The following is a 7415-nucleotide window of genomic DNA, read 5'->3' on the forward strand; positions in this document are numbered from 1 at the left end:
CTATGGCTTAATAATAAGCTACCGGTATAGGTAACTCCTCTGAAACCAATGTTAGCAGAGGATAGTTATCATTTAGATGGCCTATTGGATTAACCAGGAAGGCTATCATTTTCTTCTGGTTTTACAAGTTTGGATAGAATGGAAAGAGTTAATATTGACTCCAGAGTATTCCTGTTTACTCTTGCAGACCTAATCCACAGTAGCTAATGATTTGGGGCCTGTTTGGACATAAAAGGTTAAAAAGGGTAAAGGACCCCTCAATGGTTAAGTCCAATGAAAGGCAACTATAGAGTGTGGCGCTCATCTCACTTTTCAGGCCGAGGGAGCCGGCATTTGTCCGCATGACTAAACCGCTTCTAGCACGATGGAACACTGTGACGGAAGCCAGAATGCATGGAAACGCCATTTATCTACTTGCACTGGTATGCTTTTGAACTTCTAGGTTGGCAGAAGCTGGGACAGAGCAATGGGAGCTTACCCCGTCTCACAGATTTCAACATATTCATAACTGGGGCATAAGTCTTCTTAGAACATCTGCAATTCCATTGTAAAAGATAAATTAGGAGGGTCTATAAGTATGATGGCCCATGACTGTCAACAATCCTTCCTCTTGGCAGTGCTATGCTGTTTTCTGCTAGCCCTGTCCTTGATGCAATTGGGCAATCTGCTTTAAATTATTATTATCCCGTATCCTGGCACATGAGGCAGCTAAGCAGGTCTGAACAGTGCTTGGAAGGAAGACTTCCTCACAGGAATGCCAGCTTGGCCCTGTGACCATGGGTGCCATGAAGAGTGCATGGCCCTGGTGCCAAAATTTGTGGGTGCCTGGCTCCTTCATGGGGAATTTTGTGGGTGCTTAGGCAGGCAGGGCCCCAGAGAGTTGGCACCTATGCTTCCTCAGAACTCTGAATTCTTTGATATGTTTTGATATAAGTGATTTGTGGATATTCATGCCACAAGCTTTGTGTAGGCCCACATCGGTTGAATGGTCTTGCTTTACTGCTTACAATGTAGGATTAGGAGGCCTGACAGTATTAAATGGGAATATATGAATATATTATTTGCCAACTTATTTTGGAGTCATGTTGTAATTTAACCTTTGTAGGCTGCAAGGATTCCCATTAAATTAATGCAAAATCTGCCCCTTTAAATTTTTATTTGAAATTATTACAGACATAACATAACCATCGGCTGCACTCTAATTTGCTTTAAATTGTTGTGGAAATCTCAGGCCCATAGGATCAAACCTGATCTATAGTTCCAGGCAGAATAACAAGCTTCTGGGTTGGAAGTGAATAAGCAATATTTCTTGGGAAGATAAAATGCATGTTTGTCCATAAAAAGAAAACTCAGAAATTGACAGTTCGGCAATACTTTTATTGGGACCAACCCAAATACCACTAAATCATGGGAAGCTTTCGCAGCGGGGAGGGGAATTTAACAGTAAAAAAAACGTAGAAGTAAAAAAATTAGGCTAGATATTTGTAGCCATGAGGTCAATATGTAGACTTAATTCCAAGATGTTGATTGCAGGTTGTTCAATCCCTGTTTTGTGTAACCACTTGCCTGATGCAGAGCACTGGAGAACTAGAAAGCTTGCCACAAATTGGGTCGGACATTTTGGCTGCTCCTAACAAACGTACAGTGGCACCTCGGTTTAAGTACAGAATTGGTTCCGGACGTCTGTACTTAACCTGAAGCGTACTTAACCTGAAGTGAACTTTCCCATTGAAAATAATGGAAAGTGGATTCATCCGTTCCAGACGGGTCCACGGAGTACTCAACCTGAAGCATACTTAACCCAAAACATGGGTGTAATTGGTTCCGGAAGTCTGTACTTAACCTGAAGCGTACTTAACCTGAAACAAACTTTCCCATTGAAAGTAATGGAAAGTGGATTAATCCGTTCCAGACAGTCCGTGGAGTACTCAACCTGAAGCGTACTTAACCCAAAGTATGAGTGTAATTGGTTCTGGAAGTCTTTACTTAACCTGAAGCGTACTTAACCTGAAGCAAACTTTCACATTGAAAGTAATGGAAAGTGGATTCATCCGTTCCAGGCGGGTCCACGGAGTACTTAAACTGAAAGTACTCAAACCGAAGCGTACCTAAACCGAGGTATGACTGTATTGCCAAAATGTCGATTGTGGAGTTTTGGAAAAGGGTAGGCATGCCCTCTAGTGGCTAAATAACACCAGAAATAGACCAACTCAGTTGAAAAGTTGCAAATGGGGACATTTCCCCATTTTCTAGCCCAGCGAATGGCACAATCTCCATTCTGATGCCAGTGGCAAAGTGAAGAGATAATTCTCCCCTTCCATGCACTGCCTTTACAGTAAGACTCTGCTCCCCCGCCCTTGTAGTTAGTTGAGGAAAGACAAGATGCGTTGCTGCCTTCCTCGTATTAAGTGCATGTCTAGTTTGGGTGGCCCTTACAAATGGTGGCATGCCTCACTAATCATTTCCATGGGGAATGTGTAAGTTTGGGGAGAGAGGAGGAAGATTTCCCCCTTAACTTTATGAGTTATTCACCAGATAGGGGAGGGGATGACAAGCTGCCCCTGGACCTCTCAATATGCATCACCATCAACTTTCTCCGAGTCCCTTTATCTAGCCCTTGTGATAAATTCATGGTGAAATAGTGCAGAATGTGTTTTCTCGCTCTCTTCTTCAGCCTCTGTGCCACTGAGAAAGCTTGTCATGGTTTTAGGACAGGGGTGGGCAACCTCAGGCCCATGGGCTGGATGCAGCCCAATTCGCCTTCTCAATGCGGCCTGCGGACGGTCCGGGAATCGGCGTGTTTTTACATGAGTAGAATGTGTCCTTTAATTTAAAATACATCTCTGGGTTATTTGTGGGGCCTGTCTGGTATTTGTACATGAGTAGAATGTGTGCTTTTATTTAAAATGTATCTCTGGGTTGTTTGTGGGGCATAGGAATTCGTTCATTTCCCCCCCCCCCCAAAAAAAATATAGTCTGGCCCACCACATGGTCTGAGGGATGGTGGACTGGCCCACAGCTGAAAAAGGTTGCTGACCCCTGATTTAGGACAAGCTACTCTCATCTCCTGTGTCCCAGTCTCTGTAGCCTAGCACCCACAGTGGTTTCAGGGTCAAAGTAGGGAGGTGACACCAAAGTCACTACAGCAACTGTTTTAAGAGGCTGGAGGGAAATGAGTGACAGGCTTCTTGCTTCCTTTCAGCCACCTGCAATTTGATCCTCAACAGCCAAGAATCATAGAATTGTAGACCTAGAAGGGACCCTCTGCAATACAGGAATCAAGGGCGACACTTGTAACTGTTTTTTAAGACTGAGCAAAAGACCCTTCCCTGCGCTGCCTGAACCTCTAGCCTCCCATCCTTTGCATCCAGGGATTGCAAATAATAGATTGTGTGATCTACTTTTCCAGTTTTGCTTTCTTGCATCAGGATGCAGCAGAAGTAAGCCTAAAATAAATTCCTTGCCAGCAGAATGGCCGCAGATCACTTAAAAGCCTGCTTAGTTAAGTAACTAAGGACAGTCACTGTGAGATCTGTAGCAATTCCTCCAGTTGTGGAGAGTTGGGATAATGGTCTGGTATATGTTTGTAGAAGTTGGTCAGTGTTTTGAAGTGTGGAGAATTTTATAGCAAAGTTGGCAAGCTGTCTCTGGGCATGGCTGCAAGTGTAAAAGTGAGTGCGTCAAATTTGAATTTGCTTTAATGGTCACATTTGGGGAATATTAGAGTGGTCAGAAAACATTTGGGGTCACAGAATGGTTAGTATTTCTTGAAAAGAAAATAACTAAAAATATTTTAAACACGTTTCTGGGGAGGTTACAAAAAGCTTTTGGCATCCCAGTGGGGTTTCTATCAGAGCAGTCAAAAATAAATTTAATGGGTCAACCCCAAATCGTTTTAGCATCATGGCATCACGGTGTGGGACCCATAGGATTAGGTTCAGCATAAAGAAAAAAATATTATTAATAGAAGGGTCTTACAGCTTACTATTGGATCTCTGGCTGAAATGAGTTTTGAACTATGGATTTCTCAGTCATTGTTCATTCTCTTGAACAGTACAATGTTTATGAACCACATAGTGAGTGAGGAATTGCTGCAAGATTCCCAGCTTTCAGCTCAGTCTCTCCATCTCCATTACTGGCCCATGTTTAACTGCTGAATGGCATTTTAATGAGCAACAGATTTATTGGTGCATAAGCTTTTGTGGTATAAAACACAGTTTGTCAGAAAGGTAATCAACCTGAATAGGTTGGGGCCAGGTTATCTGAAGGGCTGCCTTCTTTTCCTTGCAAACAGTGTTCAGCATCAGAGGCCAAGATCCATGTTCCGCCACATCAGCTTGAAAGTGTCTTCTCAGTAGTGTCACTCAGTCTGATGGAATTGCTTCCTGAAAGAGGTTTGGTTAAGCCATTGCCATGGTGTTGTTTTAATTATTTAACTGATCTATTGTGTTAGTTTTTATATTTTTAAACTATGTTTGCACTTTTGTGTTTTTACTTTGGAAGACACCTTGAGGGACCCTTTGGGAGCTGAAAATAGGAATATAAATGTTCCTAAATAATGAATAAATAAAGTCTGTGGCAGCGAAAGGGACAGTCTCTTGGCACCTTCAGACACTAGCAGGTTTATTGTGGCTAAGCTTTGGTGGAGTAGAGCCCATTTCATCAGATGCTTGAAGTGTTGTAATCACTTGATACATGTGCACATGCATACATACACATCTAAAGAAAAACATTGTCAATGGTGGAGCCAAATGGACATGAAATGTAAAGAAACAAAACTGTAGCAATTCTGTGTTGGTTCAATGGACTGCATATAAGATAAACACAATGACCATTCTCATCACTGATGATAGATGATCACACAATTTATTTAGCTTTCATTATCTTTTCAAACATTATTAGAGGAGTTCTACCATTAGGTGGCACTGTGGGCTAAACCACTGAGCCTAGGGCTTGCTGATCAGAAGGTCGGCGGTTCGAATCCCTGTGACGGGGTGAGTTCCCGTTGCTTGGTCCCAGCTCCTGCCAACCTAGCAGTTCGAAAGCACATCAAAATGCAAGTAGATAAATAGGAACCGCTATAGCGGGAAGGTAAACGGCGTTTCCATGTGCTGCTCTGGTTTGCCAGAAGCGGCTTTGTCATGCTGGCCACATGACCTGGAAGCGATACGCCGGCTCCCTCGGCCAATAATGCGATATGAGCACGCAACCCCAGAGTCGGTCATGACTGGACCTAATGGTCAGGGGTCCCTTTACCTTTACCTTATCTTTTCAAACAGCCAGTGTAATATTCCATGGGGCAGGGTGCGGGGACATAGTGAGATTAATTTGCTAATAAATGCTAATTCAGCAATTTCATGCTGGAGCAGCCCTTCAAAGTACTTTTGTTGAAGAGAAGACCTCAAATGCAATTCAATTGTACTGTAGATTTCTGGATTTTTGATAAAGTAGCTATTAATGGCATCTGCATGACACTGTGTTCACAGTCACTTGTTGGTGCTTGGTTGACTTTGGCATAATAATTTTGCATGCTTTCAATGCAGTGTGTGACTCAGAAGCAAATGTATCGTGTCAGCTGAGATGTTCCAGACCAGCGCAAACAAGACTATTACTGTCAGAAATAAATAACTCCTGCTGCTTTGTTGTAAGAAAAGGAGAAATACATCAGGCCCAAAGAGCAATTGCTCTAAATATATCAGTTTCTAAGTATAAATATGAATGCCCAAAAAAAACACAGTAATGTGAAAGGAGCAGTTTAACTCAGAATATAGTAATCCTACAATCTTGGGAAAGATTGAGGGCACTAGGAGAAGGGGACGACAGAGGACGAGATGGTTGGACAGTGTTCTTGAAGCTACAAACATGAGTTTGACCAAACTGCGGGAGGCAGTGGAAGACAGGAGTGCCTGGCGTGCTCTGGTCCATGGGGTCACGAAGAGTCAGACACGACTAAACGACTAAACAACAACAACATCATTTCAAATAGAACCAGATCTAATGCCAACATTTGTACTCAGCCCTAACATCAGAGTACATAGTTTTTTGTTCAAAAGAGTTTCATGGTTAATAAAGGAATCGGGCAACACAGGAGTGGCTAATCTGTTTCTCTCTAGTTGTTGTTGCACTGCAGCTCCCTTCTACTCAAGCCAACATGGTGAATAGTCAGGGATGATGGGACATGTAGGCCAACAGCATCCAGACTACATACGTAGATTGTGGTTGGGCAAATTGATTGTTTTGGATACATGGCAGTGTTATTTGTGAAGAGTATTAACTTTTACAAATGCATCAAAGTGCCTTGAACCTGGTCTCATTAGGCATAACATTTGCTAATGTTCGACAGGCATCTCCTTTACTTTTTTTTTCATAAAAAAAATCGAAAAGCCATCGTAAAGTGTTTTTATTGCAATAATAAAACTCCACATGTTTGCATGATGGTGGTGGAGGAGGCAGGGGAAGAGGCAACAGCAATTCTATTACCAAAACTCACTACGTGAGGGGAAAGATAGTCAGCAGGATGGCAGGAGGCTGTGGCAAGCAAACCAGCATCATATCTCAGTAAAGAACTCTCTAGAACTAGTGGGACCAGGGGGTGGTGGGAAGAGCCTATTGTGGTCCCCAAGTTTCAGGCAGAGAACCGTATCAACACCTTTGACTGTGGCTTTCTGATGGTTCAACCGTTGACACGCACTCAAGCTTCTTTATATGGTTTTACAGCATAAAAATGGGTTTTAATATAATGCAGAGCATTCACATCCTATGAGGGTCTGGCTTTCCCCATAAGGGCAGCATTTGGATTCGAAGGACAGCAAAAAGCCATCCTCTGTGTCTCTTGGTTCCATCCTGTCATCACCAGCACACTTGGCGTTCTGCCCTTCCTCACTGCTAACCAACTCCAAGGATTTCCCCCTACGCTAGTCATTCAAAGTTGAAACCCTAAGCCTGACTTTGCCTCTTCCCACTAGCACCCAGCAAAGAAGGGGTCCCACTCCCCCTTGCCTGGCTGCCTTTCCCTCTGATGGTTTCCTTCATGGGCCATTACTGGCCTTTGTCTCCTGCTAATGCCCCACCCAGCTAGCTCTGCCCAGCTGGCTTTACTCATTAGCATAACTAAATCCAGGGTTTTTTGTGTGTTTGGCCAATGTTAACCAAACCTTAATTAATTATAACTTTTACTACATCCAGGAAATATGGGAAGGATCTGGCACCCAGTAATTTAGAGGAACCTGCTTCCCCTCAAAAACAAGTCATGCCAGACAAATCTCATTTGTTTTTTAGATAGATTTAGAAGCTGTTAGATCAGGGGAATGCTGTAGACCAGGCATCCCCAAACTGCGGCCCTCCAGATATTTTGGCCTACAACTCCCATGATCCCTAGCTAACAGGACCAGTGGTTGGGGAAGATGGGAATTGTA

The sequence above is a fragment of the Zootoca vivipara genome, chromosome 10, assembly GCF_963506605.1.
Source record: "Zootoca vivipara chromosome 10, rZooViv1.1, whole genome shotgun sequence".
Taxonomy (NCBI): Eukaryota; Metazoa; Chordata; class Lepidosauria; order Squamata; family Lacertidae; genus Zootoca; species Zootoca vivipara.